The sequence below is a fragment of the Elephantulus edwardii genome, unplaced genomic scaffold, assembly GCF_000299155.1.
Source record: "Elephantulus edwardii isolate Elephantulus edwardi_28Jun2011 unplaced genomic scaffold, EleEdw1.0 scaffold00034, whole genome shotgun sequence".
NCBI lineage: Eukaryota > Metazoa > Chordata > Mammalia > Macroscelidea > Macroscelididae > Elephantulus > Elephantulus edwardii.
This window is the reverse complement of record NW_006399784.1, coordinates 1,090,743-1,116,100: the sequence shown is the minus strand read 5'-3', so window position 1 is coordinate 1,116,100 and position 25,358 is coordinate 1,090,743. Positions and strand designations below refer to the sequence as shown.

At 37.0% G+C, this 25,358-nt stretch overlaps 1 pseudogene; it reads left to right on the top strand.

Annotated features, from left to right (window-relative positions):
• Window positions 1-25,358, top strand: part of LOC102846075 — a 148,297-nt pseudogene that overhangs the window by 27,799 nt on the left and 95,140 nt on the right.

Below are 25,358 nucleotides of genomic sequence, written 5' to 3'. Positions count from 1 at the left end.
TCAGCAAGCAAGAGGGTGTCATCTGCATAATGTAGGTTGTTGATTAGTTTTCCTCTAATCCTGATGCTACAGTCTTCCTCATAAACCTCAGCCTCCCAACTGATTTGTTCTGTATATAGATTGAAAAGGGATGGAGACAGGACACATCCCTGATATACTTCTTTTCTGACTTTAAACCATGCAATGTTTCCTTGCTCTGTTTTGCGAACTGCTTCATGGTCTAAGTATAAGTTTTGCATAAGCACAATCAAGTGTTTTGTAATTACCATTCACCTCAAGGTTAACCACAGTTTCTTGTGATTAAAAAGTTAAATACAACGTCAATGAAACACAAATAGATAGTCCTCTGATTCTCTTTGCTTTCTTCTAAAAGCCATCTGACATTTCTAGTAATATCTCTAGTGCCACAGCCTCTTCTAAACCCAGTTTGTATTTCTGGTAGTTCTCTGACAATGTACTGTTCCAGTTGTGTTTTACAATCTTCATCAGGATTTCACTAATATGTAATATTAGTGTCATTGTTAGCTTAGGGATTTTTAAAAATAATGCTACTTAAGTCTGAGTTAAGTCAATGGTACAAAAGTAGTACAAGAAGAATCTTCAAAATCAATGCTGAGGGAAGTTTTAAAGGATATTTCAAGAAAGTGCTTATTTTGTGGTTTTTAGGGTAAAAGTATGTTCATATAAAGTGTTATCTGTGGTGTAGGAAGGAAGAGAAGCAAAAAAAAAAAGTTAATGGTGACAAATTAAGATTTGGAGCTGAAATTTAAAATAGTAATTCTTTAAATGTTTAATTAATTTAGACTAAATTATCTTGCAGAGAAGCAATTTTGATATTTTAGTGAAGTGGCATCAACTTCCTAAACAGCTTGCCTCCAGAAACTCTATGAACTTTGACAAATGTTGATAGTTGTATAGGGGCATCAGGCCTTTTGTTCATAGGGTTTCTATGAGTAGTGCTCCACTTGAAGGCAATCAAAAACAACAACAGTACCTTTTAACAGTCTTAAAGAACCAATCAAAACAGGCATTTCACTAGGGTTGTTTAATCCAGCAATTTTAGTTTTCTGACAGAAAACTTTAACATTGAGAGATCAAAAGAAGTTCAAAATGGCCACTTATTTTTTAAACCATCTAAAGTGAGATTATACAAAATATAGTAGAACATGTAAAATAATGGTCCAAAATGTTTGTTCATATGATTAACTGGAGTCTTTAATGGTAAATAGTAATCTTTATTAGATAAAATGTTCCTCATTGTATGAGACAGTAATCACAAACTTTGATTTCCAAGAACCAAGACAAATTCATGCTAAAATTCAAAGTCAACACAATCTTAATACAGATATCAAATTCCCTTTTCTAGGAGATTGAAAGGGAAATTGTCAAGTTTATTTGGAGAGGGAAGAGATCCCCAAATAAGCAAAATACTTCTGAGAAACAAAAATGAAGTGGGAGGCATAGCACTCCCTGGCCTCAAAACCTACCACACAGTGATAGTAACCAAAACAGCATGGTACTGGTACAATAACAGGCACATAGACCAGTGGAATAGAATTGAGAACTTAAAAATAGACCCATCTATTTATGGTCAACTAATATTCAACAAGTAAATGAAACCTACCAAATAAGGAAATGAAAACCTCCTGAACAAATGGTGCTGACAAAACTGGACTGCTACCTGCAGAAAGCTGAAACAGGATTCACACCTCACACCATACACGAAATCCACTTCTAGGTTGATCAGAGACTGGGGAGTAAAGCTCAAAACCATAAAGTTCACGATAGACAAACTAAATTCAAGCTTAGAAGGCGCAGTCTACGATATAAAGAGATTGCCAAATACAGCCAGAAATACACATTCTGAAGAGGGTAAAATTGATGTATGGGACCTTCTAAAGATTAAATCCCTGTGCACATCAAGTTTGGAACAATCATTTGGCAATACCATCTTAGACAAGAGTCTCATAATGAAAGTTTAGAGAATACTCTTGATCCTCCACAAGAAAAAGATCAAGAAAAAGCCATTTGCAAACTGGAAATAAGACATGGGAAGAATTTTCACAGAGGAATATATTCAAATGGCTAACAGACACCTGAAGAAATGGTTCAAATCACTGACTAGCAAAAAGAGAGATGCAAATCAAAACCACTCATTCTCAATACCATCTCACTCAAGTAACAGTGGCAAAGTTTAACAGGATAGCACATAATAAATGTCGAAGAGGACGTAGTGAGATAAGAACTTTTTTTCTTGTTTTGTTTTCTGGTTACCTATTACAATGTTTTTATTTATTAGGTCCAGCGCTATGTGTATCAAGTGTTACAGCTAGAGTGGTGAACATGGAAAAGAAATTTCCTTTTATGGAACATGCAAAAAAGAAAAAAATGTTGAGAAGTGACAAGAGCAAAATACTAACCAGACTGTGATAGGATTATTGTGGTTGGGTACTGTGCACTTCAGATTTTTTGTTTAATGTGGCTTCATGAGCTGGTGAGATAAGAACTCTTATACTATGTTGGTGGGATTATAAAATGGTACAACCACTCTGGCACTTCCTCAAAAAGCTGAACATAGAAATTCCATATCACCCCATTATTCCATTGTTTGGAATATACCCGAAGAAAATGAGAACTGAGGCTCAAATGGATATTTGTACACCAATGTTCATAACAGCATTATTAATCATCCCAAGAACATGGAAACAGCCCAGATGGGCAACCACAATCAAATTGATTGAGAAGTTATAGTAGACTCATAAAATGGAATACTATGCAGCATGCAGGAGCAATGATTTTGTAAATCATTACCTAACTTGGGAGGGACTGGAGAACATTATGCTAAGTGAACTAACTCAGTCCCATAAGGACAAATACTGTATAAACCATTATTGTAGAATGAATATGAGGCTTCAAGGGGAGGACGGTGGAAGCAGAAGGGTTAGGATGGGTGGAGGACGGTGGGGATTAAGCACAGGGTTGCACAATTCAATGGATAGGTGGTGAAGAAAAGGGGAAGGATCTTTTGTGGAAAAACAATGCATTCAAACTTCATAAATAAATCAGTATAAAATTTAAAAACTCAAAGAGTTATGAGTGCAAGGAGCAAAGCTTAGTTATATTCAAGATGTTTTGTAGTGTGTTAATTTTCATCTCAAATAGTTCCTATGAATTCAATGAAGTGGATATCCCAAAGCAACTCGGCAGGTTCTGTGCCTGTATATGGATACATTTGAGTTTCTCAAAGAATATAGCTCCTAAATATCACTTCTGACACCAGAAAAGTGAAAGAAAATTTCAGTCTGTTAATAATAAAATCAATAGAATTGTATTAAGGGATAAAAAAAGCTCAAACTAGGCAATGGTAACTAAAACTAAAAAAGTACTTCAACATTCTAGTGGAGGAAAGTTTATACACTTTAAAAACTGTAAAAAGAGCAAGGGCCCTGTGAGGAGTGACCTACCTGGTCCTTACCAACTTCACATGGGGACACTATCTCCATCTATAGCATCAAACACACAAACCCAATTTCCATGTGGACAGACATGACCCCACACACCCATGTCATTTTCCATTAATCTTAACACTCTTCTTACTGATTGACTGGGTCCAAAATCTCATGTGATGTCTCACAGACCGCACAGAACCTTATTGAGAAAGTCAAAAGGGTATAATTCAGATTAACAACAAAATGCAGTCAAGACATCTCCCAAAATGTGCATGCAGGCAACTCTGGCTTTGACACTCATTGCTCTAAGAGTCCCCAAGTTCTCAGTTCTGCCAATATAAAATTCTTCTCAAATTGTCCAACAAAGTCCTCAGTCCTGCAAGTATTGCCTTCCCCAGACCAAACTCCCATCTCACGTCAATTCTCCTATTCAGCCATCACTAATGATGCTGTCCTGAAGTGTGCCCTACATTTCACTGGGTTGGGGAAACTCTCTCTTCTCTGGCTGAGGGGGAAAATGTCTACCTCTGCAACTAGAACTTTTCAATTTATTGTTGAGACTTTCCAATCTCCTAGTAGATTGTTGAGACTTGAAGATCTCCTTGTGCAATGATTGATATACTCCCCATTCACATAGTCCCTCTCATCTGCACAGCAAGTCTTATCAAAGCAAAAATAAGGGTTATTGATTGTCCATAGAAGAAATCAGGTTCAGCTTAAAGTTCTCTGAGAGAGATTTACCAATTAACTTAGAGATACCAGTTGGTTTTTGCTCTGTATGATTACACTTATGAGTATATTTGTCCCATAAATAAATGGCTTACATCTTGACAAAGTCTTCTCATGAACTAATGATTAAATCCTAATATTTTGCTTCCTGGTAACACATGTTGATCCTGTCATTTTCACATCTCATATAATTGCCTCAAGTTTGAAATTTTTATACTTACAATTTTAAATAACTGCGTGGTCTAAAATTGGGAAGAGTATGCACTAGGGATGTGTCCTAGCTCCATACCTTTTCAAGCTATATGCAGAACAGATTATCTGGGAGCCTAGGCTCTATGAGCTGAAATGTGGTGTTAAAATTGGAGGAAAACTCATCAACAATCTGCATTATACAGATGACAAAACCCTGCTTGCTGAAATGGATGAGAACCTGAAGTACTTGTTGCAGAAAGTCAAGGAAAGCAGTGTTAAATATGACTTGAAGCTCAACATCAAGAAAACAGAGTTTCTAACCACTGGGTCAATTGACAGCATCATGATAGATACTGAAGAGATTGAGATTGTTAACAGTTTTGGCTTACTTGGCTCCACAATCAACACTCTTGGTACCAGTAGCCAGGAAGTTAAAAGGCAAATTGCACTGGGAAAGTCTGCTGTCAGAGACCTCTCCAAAGTACTGAAGAGCAATGGCATCAGTCTGGAGACTAAGGTGTACATGATCTAGGCTATAGTATTTGCAATTACTTGCTATACATTATAAATCTGGACAATGACTAGGCATGATGGAGGAGAATTGATGCCTTTGAGCCTTAGTGCTGGAGAGGAAGTATTGAATATACAACAGGCTGCTAGGAGAACAAGCAGGTGCATTCTAGAGAGAATGAGACCAGGCTGCTCCTTGGAGGCAAGGATTCTGAAGCTTTGCCTGACATACTTTGGACACATTTCAATCCTTGGAGAGGGATGTCATGCTTGGAAGGGTGGAGGGACAGCACAAGAGAGGAGACCCTCAGTGAGATGGATTGATTCAATGACTGGGGTAATGAGGGTGTGTGTGTTGGAGACAGTGAGAATGGCACAGGAAAGAGGGAGACTTAGGACTGTTGTACATTGGGTCGCTATGAGTCATAGACTACTTGATGTCACATAAAAACACCAACAACAACAATAACTTCCTGACAAAACATCCAGTCTCTAAGCATAATTACTGTTTTAGACTGCATAATTGCAAAATATCATTACAAAAAATAAGGAGAAAATACTAAAATGGCTCTCATAACAGACTGAATATTACACTAGAGCACTGAGAAGACAAAACAAAGGGAAGAAATCAAGAATTTAAGGAGCTGAATAGAAGATTTCAAAGGACTGCTCGGGAAGAAAGGCAAAATATTATAATGGAATGTGCAAAAAGCTGGAGTCAGAAAATCAAAAGGGCTATCCTTCCTCAGCATTTCTTAAGCTGAAAGAACTAAAGAACAAATTCAAGCCATGAGTTGCAATGTTTAAGGATGTTATGGGCAGAATATTGAAGGATTCAAGAAACATTAAAAGAAGATAGAAGGAGTATTAAAAGTCATCGTACCAAAAAGAATTGGCTTACACAGAAGAATTTCAAGAAACTACATATGGGCAAGAGGCAATGGTGATGAAGGAGGAAGTGCAGGCTGCTCTGAAGGACTTGGCAAAAATAAAGCCCCAGGAATTGCTGGAATACCAATTGATGTATTTCAACAAACAGATGCTACCCTGGATATGCTCACCAAATTGTGCCAATTTGTTGTCAAGCAGTCTGGAGCACAACTACTAGGCCAACTGACTGGAAGAGGTCCATATTTATTCCCATTTTAAAAAAAGTGACCGGACAGTATGCAGAAATTATCGAACAATATCACTCATATCACACAGTAGCAAAATCCTACTGAAAGTTGAAAATTATCCAGACTGGAACAGTACATTGACAGAGAATTATCAGAAAAACAAGCTCGGTTAAAAAGAGGAAAAGAGATCATGGCACATGATACATTGTTGCCAATATCAGATGGATCTTGGCAGAAAGCTAAGAGTACCAGAGGAATTTTTGTGCTTCATTGACTTTGCAAAGAAATTTGACTGTGTGGATAACAACAAATTGTGGCTAACCTTGAGGAAAATGAGAGTCCCAGAACACTTGATTGGGCTTATATGAAACCTATACTTGGACCAGGAAATATTTCTCAGAACAGTGTAGCAGGGAAACCCTGTACGGTTCAAAATCAGGAAAGGAGAACATCAGGGATGCATCCTGCCTTCATATGGTTTCAATCTATTTGCAAAACAGATAATTTGAGAAGCAGGGCTTTATGAGGAGCAATGTGGCATTAGGATAGGAGGAAGACTCATCAACAATCTACATTATTCAGATGACACAGCCTTGCTGGTTGAAACTGAGAAAAATCTGACTAATTTGCTGCAGAAAGTCAAGGACCGTAGTCTCCAATATGGATTGAAGATCAACATCCAGAAGACAAAGATTCACACCACTGGGCCAATTCGCAACACCATGATAGATGGAGAAGAGATTGAAGTTGTTAACAATTACAGCTTGCTTGGTTCCACAATGAACACTTTTGGCACCAGCAGTCAGGAAATAAAAAAACATATCACTTTGGGAGAATCTGCTCTCAGGGACCTCTCAAGAGTACTGAAAAGCAATTATGTCAGTCTAGGAACTATGGTGAGCCTAATCCAGACCATGGTCTTCACAATAACTTGCTATGCATCAGAGAGCTGGACAATGACTAAGGATTAAAGAAGAATTGATGCTTTCAAATTGTGTGGCTGGAGAAGTCTTGAACATACCATGGACAGCCAAGACAATAAAAAGGTCTGTCTTAGAGAGGGTGAAGCCAAGTTTCTCCTTGGAGGCTAGGATTTTAAAGCTCTGTTTCACATACTTTAGACATGTGGCCAGTAAAGACCAGGCCTTAGAGAAGGACATTATGCTTAGAAGGGTAGAGGGACTGCGCAGGAGAGGAAGACCCTGGATCAGATGGATTTATATACAGTAACTGGGGCAATAGGAGTTGGTGTGTCAGAATTAATGAGTCTGGCTCAAGACAGGGCAGGTTTCAGAGCTGTTATACATAAGGTCGTTATGGGTCACAAGTGACTCAATGACACATAACAACAACAAAAATTGAGAAATTAAACTGCTCCGTACATCTTGACTTTTACCTAATGTATTACTAGAAAAAACATAAAATTTGTTTTAAAAAACACAAGAAAGTAGCATCATAACAAGAAGACACAGTTTTTAGATTCATTATGGTGTCACTTTTTGCTTTCTAGGAATTGTATTAATAAGAGCATACCTTGGTGCTCCCATATCATCTAAGTCTGCCAAGCAATTAGCATTTCTTAACATTTTCAGGCAGCTGCCTAATGAAATGCTTTCTCCAGGAAAGGCATTTTGCATATAAAATTCTGGTCCTCTGAAACTGAAAAATGTAATTCCAGTCCAAATGACATCCTGACATTGTCAAAACAAATGCTTAGGTACACAAAATCCCTTCCAAAATTTACTTAGGTCTAGTGGAAAGAAGCTGTTCTGCAATCCCGAAGGCAGGGGGATCGAGGCCGCCAGATGCTCCAGGAGAGAAGGATGGGCAATCTCCTATCATGTGATTAACTGACTCTAAAAATCTGCTGAAGAACAGTTATTGGTCAGTTAAAACTTTACAGTACATAACAACAACTATAGTGTATTAGTTAAAGCAAGTGGGAATTTGTTTTTAAAAATGACATCTTACAAAGGTTTGAGGGTTTTTTTTCTGTTTCAAAATATCTCTATTCTGCAGTTCTTACAGTACATTAAATTATAAAATCTCAGGAATATATCTTCATTTGGTTTCTGAAATGATTCCTTAGCAAGAAATCAAAACCATGAAGAGGATGTAAATGAGGAAAAAGTGTTATTTCAGGTTTGTGGGGGCTTTTTTCAAGCAGTTTTTTTAAAAAAATTATTTTTATAGGTACTAGATTATTGTCTTGTTCCCTAGGTTAGCTGAAGATGAGCAAATTTTTTATCTGTAGAGCTCCCTTTTCAGGACACAAGTTCAATTCTTCTTTCTCCTTATTTATTCATGTCAGCCTAGAAAGGTCTGAGGCTTTGTTATAAGAAGGTAAAAGTCACTGCAGCAGGAAGATGCAAGTATACTGACTTTTCTATCATGAATGAATGCACAATTAAACTAAAAGCTTTTCTGAAACTTTTTTCATTAGTACCATGTGAACCTGCAAAGGTTAAGAATTTCTTAGAGGTTACGGCAGATAATTATTAGTGATTGTCAGGATGTATTAAAGCACACCTTGACAACTCACACACACTAGTGCTATCCTCAAAGCCCAGAACATAACCTGACTTTTGGAGAAATTAAAAACAACAGAACTACTCTTGGTGTCAGCCCAAGAGCTATGATAGGATGTTTATAGGATTGAAGTAAATAAAACTATCTCATAGTCTTGGCTACAATCAGACTATGTAAAATTCAGAGTCAAATGAAATATTTTTCCAATTCCCTTCCTGTTTGCAGATACTTCTGTCATAAATACTGAGACAAGTGAGTTGTATTGTAACTTTTAACATGGATTTTTATAGCTGATAAATCAAAGGTAAAAAGACTTTCCTAGAAACTAAAAAACTTGAAGGAAAGGAGGAGAAAGATAAAGACTGAGCAGTAGATTAGCAGAAAGACTAGAAGGAGGGTTAAAAAGAAAGAAAGAAAAAGAAAATGTCTAATTAAGAAATGGATTGGATAACTATGAATTTTAGGTACTTCAGTGTTCAAATACTGAAGGTATATGGCCTTAAATAGAGTGGAATGGGGTTTAATGAAATAATTATATAATTTTATAATAATATAATAGTAATAATAATAATAATATAACTTTTAAACATTTTCTAATGATGTAATTTTAATAAGGATAAAATAACTTCAGACTGAATAGTGCTTTCATGATTTAGTATATTCACCAGAAAATGTCTATTAATTTTTCTTTCTATTCTTTTACTGTTTGGAGACATGGAGTTTGTTTTGTGGCAAGTAATTTTATGCTGAAGACCAGAATTACTACATAGTTTCCCAAACTGTAATTTTATGAGCGCAGATTGGCAGGTCTTTCTCCCAAAGAGTAATTGTTGTTATCTATCATAGAGTTGAAACTGACCTATAGTTGACCACACCGCCCCCCAAGACTTTCAAAGGCAGTAAATTACCCTGGAGAAGATTTTCCACCCTTCTCCCACAGAAAAGCTGATATATTCAAACCACATGTCTTCAGGATAGCCGAGCAACTCCTCACCAACTAGGCAACCAGAGCTCCCCAAAGAGCTATCAGATGGCGTCAAATTGACAAGCTTTTGATTAGAATCCAAATGTTGAACTACTGGACTACTACCCATTTTTTTTAATATCCTATTATACAGAAAAATATAAACATAAAATTTTTCTATGTAGCAATATAGAAATGTGGACATGCATCAATGCACAAGTATGCTTGTACACACATACACACACAAACAGGATTGACTGTCCTCATTTTGCCATTTTCAAATTGATTGGAAGCTTTAGAACTTGTCAAAAGACCTTAGACCTTCTGTTACTACACAAAAACCTGACATACAATTTGCTCTCTGCTGGAAATTTGCTAGGACTCTATTGGTTTGTTTTGAGTGGAATACTCTCAAGTCGTGTAGTCTTTCCCATGACTTAACCTAGTTTCTTGGAAAGTAAATTCTAAGAGTTGATAAAATTTTGTAGTCTAGAAATCAAGACACTCTCTGTGCTGGCTAAAAATTTCACTACTGTTCTATCCCTCATGAAACATAGATACAGTGAAATAATTGTGTATTTAAATCAACATCTCTTTAAAATTATTGTATTACACAAATCCTTCTCTAATTCCAAAATAAGAAAAATTATATCAAGTCCTCAAACTGGCTAATATAAACTATCATGTTTCAGCTACTATTCATATCTCTGCATTTATCTTCAGAAAATATTTTTAAGATGATGGGTGAAATTACAAAATCCTAGAACTTTATGAAATATATTTAAAAAACCCTAAAGGGTATATGTTGATATTTCATTCTTCAATTAGAAAATTATTCAGAAGAATTTTTTTTTACTAGACCTAATTTATTAAGTCTTATGGTAGCCTTAATCAACATCATGTCATATATTTAGCAACTGAATTACACCTGCAAGTACTAATGCTGCTGGTGGATTTAGCCAAAGCATTAAGTAAATAGCCTCTTAAGTGAAACAATGAGTCATATAGGTTTACACAGGTCAGCAAATTTATTCAAAATTGTCCATATGGAACATAAAAGCTTAGTTTAACAAGCAAAAAAGGAGAAAGTAAAAAAAGAAAGTGGAAAGTTTTAAGTTCTTCACATGGTAACAGTGAAGAGAGACTCACTTACTAATTATCTAGTTATTCTGTATTTCTCATGTGTGACAAACTGAAAAATCTTTCAGTCCAGGTCTCCCACAGGGCTTTGAACTAATCCTGTACACCCGCCACATGCCACCCTAAATTAGAAACCTTAGATGGCCCAGTATAATGTGATCAACTGGCCATGGATGCCTTCTCTCTTATGTTCAGAACATTTCAGTCTGACCATGGAAGGTATAGGTCAAGGACAGGATAATGTGAGGTCATCAAAAAGCAGGAGGAGGGCAGACATGGGCTATATAAATACCTTAAATTTACGTAAAGTGGTCAAGGAATTGGAGTAGATGGAAGGAAGCTGTGTGGTTAACAGGGCCAAGACAAGTAGGGGGGAAAAAAAAAGTAGGATCTTTTCCCAAAGTGGGCATCAAAGTCACAGGCAATACCAGGCCATCAATGCAACTACTTCTAACCATGTCATATCTGATGGTTAGGGAAAAGGAGTAGTGGAAAAAAGAGTCTGTCATGCTGCACAAATAATGAGACGCACTGAATTTGCTAATGGAGCAATAAGCAATCTGGGGTTAAAGGACACTGGTGTCCAGGATAAAGCGTAATCTCAAATTGTCATATAATACCTATTTCACAAAATAACATGGTCCTTGGAACTTAACCATGCTAAAAAGTGAAGAATAAGTATATATTTATTAAAAATATACCTATACAAAATATTTAAAGATGAAATTATATGAGTTCTAAATTTACTTCAAAATAATTCAGAGTAATGAGTAATATTTTAAAAAACAAGGTGATAGTGCATAACAAACATGATAGTAAAAAATAATATGTTAGTATAGGATATAGATAAGATGACTATAATATCCTTGCCAAGACAAACAGGTTAAGAGAAAGAACCTGTACAAACTGATTTAAAGGCAGGAGCATGACCAGTCCAAGTTTAGAAGAAAGAAGGTAAGAGTAAAAAAAAATTCCATTTCTTAGTAAGTTAGCTGCTAGTTAACAGGAAGTTTGCTATAGTACACTCTCAAATTTGTGTATTTCCAAAAATTTTCAATAATAAATTTTTTAATATAACATTAACTAAGATATTTTTGAAATTAAACAATATTTAATTTTGGCAAGTGCCTTTCTGTATTGAAGAAAATTATTTTGGACAGGATGTGGTAGTCCCTTTCCTCTCTAAAATTCTGAAATTCAACAACAAAGAAAGTTGATAAAAATAAGTATAAAACATGAAGAGAAAGTTGTTGGACTCCTCCATCATGTTTTAATGGCCTCTTACAAAAGAGTAATGAACAAGTAGTTCAATCTATACCCTGCAGAAAGACATCACGAATGTGAGTCCTGGAGAGAAGGGAGTAAATAATACACAAATTTGTCGGTGTAAAGACTCCTATCTTTCTGAGTCCAAAACAGTAGTGTGAACCTGGTAAAGACTGCGCAAGTTTTATAGGTTAGATAAGACATAAGCATCATTTAAACTGCATCTTTGTACAAGCAATAAAGCCAGGCAGAACAGTAAAAGTTATAAGCCTTATATGTTGCCTCTGTCATCATCAATATGGTTCACTACTGCTCTTTGCATCCTAGAGTGTTCTATATTGATTGAAAAGACCAATAGAATTGAAAGCCAAAGGCCAAATCTATTGTTTAGGACCCATTTTTCTCCAGCTTTGACCTTGAGTATCATAAACAAAATGTGGCAATCTTATTCCTTCTTATACTATAATTAGTATTTATTGATCTTGATGTTAATGTTAAATAGTAGTAATTGAAGGAAGAATACTATTGATGAAAGAAGAGTTTTTATAATATTCTTTACTTCAAGTTATATTTCCATCATAGTGCCAAATAGGCCACAAATTCAAAGGACAACAATTTATAATACTCTAAGTAAACAAATAGCATTAAAATATTTTGCTTATTATTTAATCCATCCAACAATCTTATGAGAGTTCACATACAAGAAATACACTGTTCATTTTATTAAAGAGAAATCTGAGATACACAGAGCCAAGCAAGGTGCTAAAAGCATCTAACTCCTCAGTTACAAAGTTAGCAATCTGTCTTCTGTGTCATATTTTTACTCATCAAACCTCTAAATATAAATAAACACTCATGATAATGTATACACTAAGAGACCCCAAACTAGAGAGATTGAATGCTATATTTACAGTAGCCACAGGTGGCCTTGCAACAGATAAAAAAAAAAATCCATTCCTACAAAAAGGGGAAAATAAAATTGTTTCGACTATACATGATGCCATATTTCAAGGAAGTCTACATCAGAGGCCAACTTCAAAATACAACATATATTTTAGATAGCAGCTCCAAATATAACATATATCATAGTGTAAAAAGGTGGATTATAACAAATTATGGATAACATTGAATGGGAATCTCAGATCACTTATTTGTGTTCATGCAATGTGTGTGTGTGTGTGTGTGTGTGTGTGTGTGTGTGTGTGATTGATTTCCATTGAGTCAAGGATGACTCATAGTGACCCAGTCATCAAAAGACCTGAAGCTTATCATTTCTCACGGTGCACAGAGTTTGCAGAAGCATGTTGTTTAGAAAGTGGATGCCACTCTTGCTACACACACACACACACACACACACAGTCAAACAGAACCAGGGAATACTGCACAGTTCAGAATTAGAAAAGGTACATGTCTGAACTATATCTTTCTCAACATATATTTAATCTGCAAACTCAAGGAAGTGGACTATAGGAAGAAGAATGTGGCTTTAGACTAAAGAAAGATGAATCAGCAGTTTAAGATTATAGCCTTTAGTTTGGATTAAATCTTATTACTAAGAGAACAAAAATCTTCCAAGTGCACCAACAGGAAATATAATGATAGACGGAGAAAAGATTAAGTTGTTACTTAATTTTTCTTGGATCCATAGTCAGAACCCATGCTAGCTGCAGTCAAGTAATCAAAAGACATAGTGCAATGCTGAAATCTGCCATCAAGGACCTCTGGGCTATCAAAGTTCAGAAGAATAAAAATGTCAGCTTAAAGGGACTGATCCAAGCCACGATGTTTTCAATTACTTTACATGTATCTAAAACTTGGACAACGAATAAAGATGATAATGGAAAAATTATGCCTTTCAAATGTGGTGCTGGAAGACAGTGCTGAATATCCTGTGGACTGCCAAAAGAATAAGAAAAAAAATGCAGTCACGGTGCTTCTTAGAAGGAAGGATTGAAACTTTGTGTCACATACTGTGGGCATATTATCAGTAGGGCTCAGTTCTTAGAAAAAGACATTATCTTGAAAAAGATATGAGTTAAAGAAAGGAAGACCTTCAACTGGATAGATTGACACAGAGGCTATAGAAGTTGGGCTATAGCACAGTGGGCTAGAGCAAGTTGGAAATAGTGACAATGGCATAGGACAGGGAAAGATAAGTACTATCTTTCATTATAAGTTGTCAACACCTAAAAACAATAGCAAATGTAGTATCAATAAATTATAATCCTTGAGTCAAATTTAACCAGTATGTTGAATCAAAAAAAATATTTTGAGTATAACACTCTCACAAGCCCTACTGTGCTTAAGTCCACTGTGGCAGCCACTATATTCACCTCTTGAGGATCTTCCTCTCTTTACCCGTCCCTCCACTCTTCCTGGAGATATTGTTCTCCAGGTCTGGTGGCTGCGGCTGACCTGCCCTCAGTAGGTGCTGAGTCTCCCCATCCTGGCCTCCGAGGAGCTCTCTGGCTGCACTCCTTCTGGAATATTTATGGCATATACTATTATATGAAGATGCCCATACAGAATAGTCATAAGATCTCTGAAAGCTGAGTAGAAATAAGCAATACATCCCCCAGAGCAAAGTGTGTGGTCTGCATAAGAAAAGTACAAACTCAAGAAACATGTTCTCTTTCAGGGAAAGTATTCACATGTGGGAGAAACTGCTATTAAGCATGAAATAAGACTTCTGCCTCCACAGACATCTCTCCATGGCCCTCTCTTAAATACTAAGATGTGACTGTTTCAAGCCATGGTATTTTAATTTATCTCATGTGCATGGAAAACTGCATAGTGAGTAAGACAGATCTAAGCCTTGTGGATACCTTTGAATTATGGTATTGACAAAGAATATTGAGACTAATATCATGGACTGCCAGAGTATCTTGGATGAATTATCAGAGGATGGCACAGGACTGGGCAGGGTTTTATTTTACTCTGTTATAAGTGAGGTTTATAGGACTCAGAGAGTCGACTTGTTGGTGCTAATAACAGTAACAAGAATAACACCACCACCACAACAGCATGGGTGTTTTAACACATTTTCAATCTGATATCCATTGGGAATAAGAGACGTTGTAAAAGGAGCAAGGAACACCTGGGGACAACCATATCTGACCTTTTCCAACTTCACAAAGTGGAACTGTCCCTGTCAACAACGTCAACAACACAAAATCAGTTCCTGTGAAGTCAGACATATCTCCTGCTCCCCCAGACCTCTTTCCACTTATCTCAACACCAAGCTTATTGCTTTTTTGGGGCCAAAATCCATTGTGATAGCTCACAGACCACAGAGAACCATGTTAGGGAAGTCAAAAGGCTATAATCCAGGTGAGTAGCAAGACACAGTCAAAACAACTTCAAAAATGTGCTCGCAGGCACCTCAGCTTTCATCCAGTGTTACAAAGTTCTTAGTACTGCCAATATTGAATCTCTGAACCCTCCAAGTCCTCAACCAAACTTTAGCAAATGACTGTTAGTTCTGATTCAATTACATAGTAGTCCCAAGGTCTGCTCTGTTTCCCATACCGTACATATCTGGTTCTCTCCTTCAGCCACTGCAGTTGCTGCTGTATGTGCAGCTGGTGCAAGAATGTCTTGTCCTGAATGTTGTGCTCTGCGTGCCTACTTCACCTTTGCCAGCAGCCACATACTCACCTTCTGCTGCTGGATCTGCTCAATCTAATGATGAAACTTGCCAGTCCTTTTGTGGATTACTGGTGACATTAGCCAATCCCTTGTGGGTAGGCTAACAGGCCCTATTTGTATATTCCTGCACATGCACATGGGAAAGTAAAATTCAATGACTAGTAAAGCCATTTTGAACACTAAGCCCTTAATATCACAAGTGTGATGGTGAGAACTTGGGTGGTGCAAATGGTTTACTTGCTTGGCTAGAAACCAGAAAGTTGAAGGTTTGAATCTACCCAGAGGTGTTTGGGGAAAAGCCTTTCTGACCTATTTCTGAAAATTCAGCCTTGAAAACTCTGAGGACCATACACTGGGAGCCGCCATGTCTCAGAAATGACTTTACTACAGCTTATTAGAGTTTGGAACTGATAGTGTCATGCTGACTGACATAAGCCCAAAAGTGCATATGAAGAGGTAGAAGGCCCCCAACTATGTATCAACATTCAGCCTTTATGAGAAGTGCTTGCAATGTAGAGTGTGGCCTTACTTCTACCTCCATATACAACTACCTATTTTCCACCAGAACAAGGTCACCTTGCCTGATAAATCTTCTCTATGTCTTAAGTTCATTTTCAAAGGTTTAAGATTTTAGTGTCAGGGTCCTAGTATTCAAAAGTCAGTTGGGCCCCAGGGCCTTATTTTATTTTATAGGAAAATTCTTGTAAGTTGTACAGTATTCTGCTGTCATTTTTCTGTACTGAGATAATGTATGTTTACTGTGGTGCTGAACTTTGTGTCATTGGGTGGGGGGAGTCAAATGTCTTAACGGCTGCCCATGGCAGGCAGTGTTTGGTGAAGCTTCCAGTTTGGAAGCAAGGGTGGCATCCGCTTGTCTCTGGAAACTATGAACTTGGAGAAATGATGATAGTTATAAAAAGGCTTCCATGAAATATCTCAGTCCCAAAAGGATAAATACTGCATAGTGCCACTGTTGTAAAATGGGACTTACATAGGAGTTGGGAGGGGGGAGACTGAGAAAGATTATGTATACTGCATTGAAACAGATGAGAGAGAGAACTGTTTAAAAGATATATATGATTAGGTATTATTGTCATGATATGAGTCCAGAACAAAGGCTGCATAGTGGAGTGGACTTCGGAGGAGGGATTATATAACAATGAAAGAATGTTTCTTTTACTTTTCAAAGAGAAGAACAAATTGGAGGGGAGGGATGGGCAGGGAGAAAAGTGCAACAATGAATGAATGAAAATTCAAAATCTCTGGAAATTTTCATTAAAATTAATAATAATAATAATAAAGTTTAAAAAGAGGGGGGGAAAGGCTTCAGGCCTTTTGTTCTTAGGATTTCTATGAGTAATCTTGACTTGATGGCAATCAACAACAACAACAACAACAACATTTTGAGTACATAATCATACCTATAGTTGCTATGGGAAAGCAATGTATAAAACTATGTAGCCTCCTAACCCTGAATTGTTTCTATCTAGATCTTTACAGAAAAATATTTGCCTGTTAGATGACTTTGGGTCAACTCCAGCTCATAGATACTATGTACAATAGAGTGAAAAATCTGCCTGATTCTGTACCATTATAGTAATCTCTGCTGTGCTTAATTAAACTGATTCTTAAAGTAACTTTAAGTATCCCATTGTGAGTATTCCTCTTTTTCACTGACTCTCTACCTTTTCAATTAAGGTTGTTGTTCACCAAGGACTAAACTCTATTGATATATACTCAAATTATGTGACAAATTATGTTATATAATTCTTGCATCATTACTCTTGTCATAATTCTGCTAAAACAGATCTGTGATATAGCCAATATTCTTTGCCAACACAATTTAAGGACATCTTTTTTTCTTGTTTTCCTTATTCACATTGAAAAGAACATGGTCTGTGATGTCAAATGTTTATCATATAAAATGTCTTTCTTAATCGATGATTGATTGTTTATTTTGTGCTGAATTATTTATTGTATTAAAAAGAAAGGATTAGGGAAAGATACAAGCCCTACACTACTAGAGGCTTATATAAGTATATGTAAATTCCTGGGATGTCTCCTTTTTTGGAATGGCCACTTTCTAACCACACTGCAACTGATAGTGTACAATACTCATCAGTGTCTGCAAAACCAGCCTGTGTATCTACAACCAAGTGAGTCATTCCCTGATGGGTCTGCGTCTCCATGAGACCTCCCAGTGAACTACCTACTCCAAAGGACATACAGAAGTGAGGGAACTAAGCAAAGGAAAAACTGGTCATGTTGGAAGTAACGGAGTTAAACAGCAAATAAAACATTTGGGACACTATTTACTGTGCATGTCTTGTAACTGGTTAGCTACTAATCTTAGCAAAACAAATTATGAATATATATGTCTTGGTTCAGGGACATCTTAGTTTATAAGCTAGATATCCTTGTTCTTTAGTACTGTAAAGGGGCCCTTATGAGGAGATTTGACAATACAATATAGCATTTTATTTTCTGACTACTGTTCCATGAGTTTTGAGTATATATGCAAGTAAAATAAAATCCTTGACAACTTCAATCTTTTCTCCATTTATCATGGTGGTGCTTATTGGTCCAATTTACCTTACCTTATGCAACCTATAGTACTGGCTTACTGGCTATATTTCTTTTAAACGAGAACCTGCAATACTTTTCTTGCCAAAGAGATGTTCAGATAAGTTGATTGTATGGTCTTGGAACAGAAGCACACAGGAAAATAATGAGACAGTTAATGTCAGCCTTTGAATGTTATGTATGCAGATATTATGCAAGGGATTGATTACTATAGTAATCAATATTCCTTTTTCAAATTTTATACTGATTTATTGACAATGCTTGAATACATTGATTTTCACAAAAATTCTTCCCTTTTCCTTTACACACACCTAGCCATTGAATTGTGCAACCCTATGATTAACACCTCACCCCCTCCATCCTCACTTGATGGTACTTAATAGCAGTAACAACAGGTCTATGAAACAGAGTAAGGCATCCAGAAATAGATCCACAAAAGTGTAATCACAAAAGTGTATTCTTGAGAAAAGAGCCAGAAGAACAACAAAGCTAGTAAGTATAATAATACTCAGAAAGAAAATATAGTACAGGCCAGATACCTTGGGAATGTGGTTAAACCATTGAAATAGCCAATTCCAGAACTGTCTTGCCTCATTAAATATCTACATTGATTAATCTATTTTGAGCATCATTGTTATTAGGAGTCAAAAGCTTTATAAATATTATACCACCTATCCAATTGTAAAGGGAGAAAAGGTAACATGGATAGGGGCAGTGTGGGAATGATGAGTTTGACCTACTAATTCAACAAAAGGGAACTGTCCTCATCAACAACATTGTTGTTGTTGTTGTTATGTGCCGTCGACTCGCTTGTGACTCGTAGCGGCCCTATGCACAACAGCCTTAAATTCATCTATGTTCTGTGCCAATCGCACTGTCTCTGACACTTACATCCCGAATATGCTAGTCACTGAATCAATCCACCTCATAGAGGGCCTTCCCCTCCTGCGCCGTCCGTCCACCCTCCCAAGCATGATGTCCTTCTCCAAGGACCGGTCAGTCTCTCCTCACAACATGTCCAAAGTATGTTAGACAGAGCCTCAGAATCCTTGCTTCCAAGGAGCCACCCGGTTCAACCCTTTCCAGGAAGAATCTGTTTGTGTTCCTAGCAGTCCACGGTATTCTCAATACTCTTCTCCAGCACCACAGCTCAAAGGCATCAATTCTCCTTCTATCCTCCTTGGTCATTGTCCAACTCTCTGATACATAACAAGTGATTGTGAAGACCATGGCCTGTATCAAACGCACCTTAGTCTCCAGGGAGACACCATTGCTCTTCAGTACTTTGGAGCGGTCCCTATTAGCAGACTTTCCCATGGCAATGCGCCTTTTAATTTCCTGGCTACTGATGTCAAGCATGTTGACTGTGGAGCCAAGCAAACTAAAGCTGTGTATAATCTCAATCCCTTCACCATCCATCCTGATGCTGCCAATTGGTCCAGTGGTGAGAATCTTTGTCTTCTTGACATTGAGCCTCAATCCATATTGGAGGCTTCAGTCCTTGACCCTCTGCAGCAGGTGCTTCAGGTCCTCTTCAGTTTCAGCAAGCAGGGATGTGTCATCTACATAACGTAGATTGTTGATAAATCGTCCACCAATCTTGACCCCACATTTCTTCTCATAGAGCCCTGCCTCCCAGATAACCTGTTCTGCATATAGGTTGGAAAGGTATGGAGATAGGATGCATCCCCGGCGTACACCCTTCCCAATTTTGAACCATGCAGTGTTTCCTTGCTCTGTTCTGACTACTGTCTCCTGGTCCAAGTATAGGTTTCGCATTAGCACGATTAAATAAATGTTCTGGGATTCCCATTCTTCTCAGAGTCAGCCACAGTTTGTTACGATCCACACAGCCAAATGCCTTTGCATAATCAATGAAACAAAGAAAGACATTCTTCTGGTATTCTGTGCTTTCAGCTAAGATCCATCTGACATCAGTTAAAATATCTCTAGTACCACGACCCCTTCTAAGCCCAGCCTGGACTTCTGGTAGTTCTCTGTTGATGTGCTGTTCCAGTCGTTTTTGGATAATCTTCAGTAAAATCTTGCTTGCATGTGAAATCAGTGAGATTGTTCTATAGTTTCCACACTCTGTTGGGTCACCTTTCTTTGGAATAGGAACAAATATAGGTCTCTTCCAGTCAGTTGGCCAAGTGGTTGTTCTCCAGATTTCTTGGCACAACTTGGTGAGCATGTCCAGGGCAGCATCTGTTAGCTGAAATATGTCAATTGGTATATCATCTATTCCTGGAGCCTTATTTTTTGCCATTTCCTTCAAAGCAGCCTGAACTTCAACAACATATACATTATAAAACTGATACCTATAAGGCCAGGTATGGCCCCCCACTCTGCTGTCCTTACTTCTACTAATTGCTGGGTCCAAAATTTGTTGCTTATTACCACACATAATCTCTTTTTATTCATAGTTGTAGGATTTCTTAGAAAAACAAGTTGGAGGATGGGAGAGGCAAAGGATATCACATAGTAAATGTCTAGATTTAGTGAACATCAATCCCGTCAGAGTAACAGCAAGAAAATTTGTCAATTTGATTCTCAGTCAACAGGTGAAAGTCTGGGTTCAGTCCAGAAACAGTAATGCAAGATGTCTCTGGGTTTTTTCAATCATGAAGCAAATTTTGATTCTTATCAGTTACAAGCCAACACTTTCTTCAGTTGTCCCACAAGCAAAACCTTTACCTCTGGCTCCATCTTCAGGGCTCTGTCAGGCTATGCTTTGCCTCAGTCTGTCAACAATCTAGTTAGCTTTCTCTTTTATATTGACCTCACATTTTTTGATGACATAGCAGATGTTGATCAATGACAAATGACATGTCCAAAGTTAAGGCAGCTCGAAACTGCTTCCAAGGGAGCTAACAGTGATGAGTGGAGACTCAAAGATTGATTTTATGTATATTCTCACCTTACCTTTAGTCAAGAATCATTGCACAAATATTTTCCTGAGTAGTCCTCCTTTTAACTATGTAACTTCACTTACCACATAAAATCCACTGCCCTTAAGCTGACTCAGACTCAAAGTAATCATGTGGGACAGAGGAGAAATACCCAAGGGTTTCAAAGTCTGTCAACAATTACAGAATCATCTCTCAACTGTGGAGCAGAGTTAGTTTGAACCACTAACCTTTGTTTATCAGTTGAATGCCTTAACCTAGTGCACCAGGACTTTTTAACACTTAAGCACACTCATATATATCTGGATATATAATATACCCTAGGAAAGAGGCAGCAATAAGGGAAGACAATGTTAAAAAATAAAGGTGATGATATCAATACCATCATAGTTAATCATAGAGAATGAGGGAATCAAGATAGTGAGTATAGATTTCAGCTCTTACTGTCCAATAATCAGTTATGAAATCTGATGGAACAAAGTAGTACATTTTGAAAGGCAAGTGCATTGTTTTCATGGATTACCAAAAAGTCTTTGGTGAAGGAGCTCTGATGTCTTTTGTAGGGAATTGCACTGCCACCTTCAAGGCTGTTGCCATTGTTAAGTGTCATTTAGTAGAGCCAAATGACCTATGAAAATATATCTGAACATTGTCCTATCTTGTATCATCCTCGTACTTTCTGACACACTTCAGCTCATTAGAGAAGACCCTGTGGCAATCCACCTGCTTAAAGGTCTTATTTTTTGCTGCTCCATCTTTCCAAGCATAATGTCCCTCTCCAAATAATAACCTCTTTGTGCAACATACTCAAAATATGTAAGATGAAGCTTTATTTTTGCCTCCAAGGAGGTCGTTGGTCTTTCTATAAGACGTTTGTTCTTTTGGCAATTCACGAGATATTCAGTAATCTTCTTTAACACCACAGCTCAAAGGCTTCACCAGTTCTTCTCCCATTTTTATTCATTGTACAGCTCTCAGATGCATAGCAAGTGATTGAAAAAGACCATGCTCTAAATCAGGCAAATCTTTGTCCTCAAACTGATACCATTGTTCCTCAATAATTTAGAGGATCCCTGACTACAGACTTTCTGAGTACAATATGTCTCCTGATCCTCTGACTACCAGTGCCAAGAATGTTGATTATCTATCCAAGTAAGATAAAGTTGCTAACAATGTTAATTTATCCTGACTTTGCCTATTGGTCCAATGGTAAGAAATTTTTGTTGACATTGAGATGCAATCCATATTGAAAACTGTATTCTCCAATCTTCTGCAGCAAATGCTTCAAGTCCTCCTCATTTTCAGCAAGCAAACTTGCTCCATCTGCATAACACAGGTTATTAATGAATCTTCCTCTGATCCTGAGCTCCAAGGTTGATGGTATGACTCCACCAGCTGCTATGAAGAAGGAAAACGAAGAACATTTCCCATTACAATTTACAGCGTCTAAAAGTCCTCTGGAGGTTTAGCTACGGGTTTGTTCTACCTTGAGATGGGAGATAGTGAAGACAACTAGATATTTACATTAAAGTTAAAAATTTTTAAAATAATGACAAAAATACACCTAAACTTTCACTATAGCACATAAACTAGTAATGTTTTAGAGTGCAAACATTAAAAGAAGTTTGCACAGAAGTTTACATAGTTTGCTATTTACATTTGTAAGCATTATTAAGAATTTTTACAAGGACAGAACAAGTTTCTAGGGCAGAAATATCAACAACAAATTTGTGTATAGTCAAATACCCTCTATTCCAAAAAACTCCATAAATCAATGCTTTCATAATTGTGGTTAGAGGAAGAAAAGAACCATGTTAAATATTGTAGAATGTTCAGAATTTATTTAGTTGCCCTTCTCTATTTAACACTTCTGACCCGAGATTCACAAAAGCTCATCTGTAATCAAATCAGTATTGTTGCTAATTTACTACATCTCTCCAATATTCTGAGTAGAAAATGTTTGAGGACCATTAAATATTATGTTTAGCTGAAAGGTGAACTTCTTACTTGGACTCAAATTTAATTAATCTCAGCAAAGAAAGGGTCTAATACCCAAGGTATGTGAAATATTCTGATTTACTCCTTTATGCCAAACAATTTGGTGGAGAGCCACTTGGCCAATTGATAAGAAGATATCTCTTGGTAATAAAAAGATATTTGTGGTAATTCTAAAGAAAGATGTTACAACATAAATTATCAAACATTATAATTAGTATTACATAATAGTAAAACCTTGCCGGACACAGAGCATTTCACAGACAGATAACTATTGGAAATTAAAACTCCATTCACAAGTAGCCATAGAATGAAGGAAATCATTGTTGATGTCAGATGGATCTTGACTAAAAGCAGATAATAATAGAAAAGTGTTTACTTGTGCTTTGTTGATAATAAAAAGGCATTTCACTGTGTGAATCATAATAAATTGGTGACAATATTGAGAAGAACGAGAATATCTCTTGCGCTCATATAGAACCTGTACACAGACCAGGAAATAGTCATGTGAACAGAACAAAATGATACTACATGGTTTAAAACGGAAAAAGTGTATCCTTCATAATACCTATGGATTATGTATGCTGGGTAAATAATCTGAAAAGTGGGTTTCATAATACTAAAATGTGATTTTACAAAAGCATAAAGACTCACTAACAACCTGTGTTATACAAATGGCATGATCTTGCAAGTTGAAGTGGACTTGAAACACTTATTAAAGAAGATAAGACGATGTGGATTTTGTTTATTTATCTATCTATATCTATATCATCTATATCTACATCTACATCTATATCTATATCTATATCTATATCTATATCTATATCTATATCTATATCTATATCTATATCTATATCTATATCTATATCATCTCCCTCAATATGGATTATACTTTAACATAAAGCAAAATTCCTCACAGTTGGACTCATAAGCAACATCATGATGAATGCAAGATAGATTGAAGTTGTCAAGGATTTAATTTTACTTGGATCCCTAATCAACTCGACATGGAGATAGGAGTCAGGAAATCAAACTGCTCGAGAAGGGACTTAAGGGTGTGTGGGGGCGGAGCGCCGAGACACTCTTATTCCCCTGCTCCTAGGTTTCCAGGTCCCTGGACTATTTGTCTATTTGGGAAGTAGGAGCCAGTCAACCTACTCCCTCATGTCGCGAAGAACTGGTCCTCTGTCTTGGGACGAAATACTGGCTCCCCAGTGAAAGCGTGCGAATACCTCTGCCCTTTACCCATGCTGCCAACCGAGGGGCAGGCACTTCTAACCCACTCCGCCACTGACAAAAAGCCTGAGACTCCCAACCACACGAAACGAACAAAAAGTAATGTTCAAATTGAGCATGATTTTTGAAACACAGGATCACAAGAGTTGGTCTTCTGATTAATGACGCCCATGAAATCACAAATTTGGGGGTCCTGAAAGTATACAGCCATGTTGAGAAAGCATAGGATTGGACTTTTTCAAATATACACCAATATTAAGCTGTCAAGGTATTTCCCCATGGGAGATCTTTTAAAGACACCTTCGAAAGACTCTCCGAATACTACATATCTCTTCTGAGCAAGCGGGGGGAAAAAAATGAGGAAAAGACAAGCTTGCACCTAAAACAAAGGACTGTGCTGGATACGTATCCTAGAATAAATCCCACATTTCTCGTATCAAGATCTTTGCTGAATTTCAGTCGACAGCTAGACCCCACAAAACTAAGAACTACTGCCCCCCACCCCTTGTTTCTGGAAAAACTGCTAGTGGAAGTGGATGCTCCTGAAATCTCATTGTCTGTCTTTTATACATACTGTCTTTTACTAGAATTTCAGCCATTGGTGGGTAAACATGGGTCAAGACTATATTTTTGGTTTTGGTTGTTATAAATAACACTTTTTTTTTCATTTTTTAAGATTATTTTATACCAGGTTACGTACAAAGTTCATATAAATAACACTTTTATAAAACAAGACTGACATGGGGGTTCTGGGAAACTAAGAAAAGAGGGTATAAATCATGTATGCTGCATTGGAACAGATTAAGGAAAGAACTGTTTAAAAGGGTCAAGACTGTCTGAACTGTCAGAGAAGTGATCATAATTGCAAAGGAGAATTTGGGGGACATGGGGGGGAAAAGATGTGTAGTATTTTTTAATTTTTTTAAATTTTTTTGTATTTCTTAGAGAGTGGTAAGTCAGTTCACTCTTACCCTAGGGTAGGGGCTGCAAAGGATATTTACTTACAAAATCTTAACAGGAAACTAAGCAATATATATGTCATAAAACAGACCTCATCCTTGCCACCTTAAGAATGAACTCTGGTGGGGGG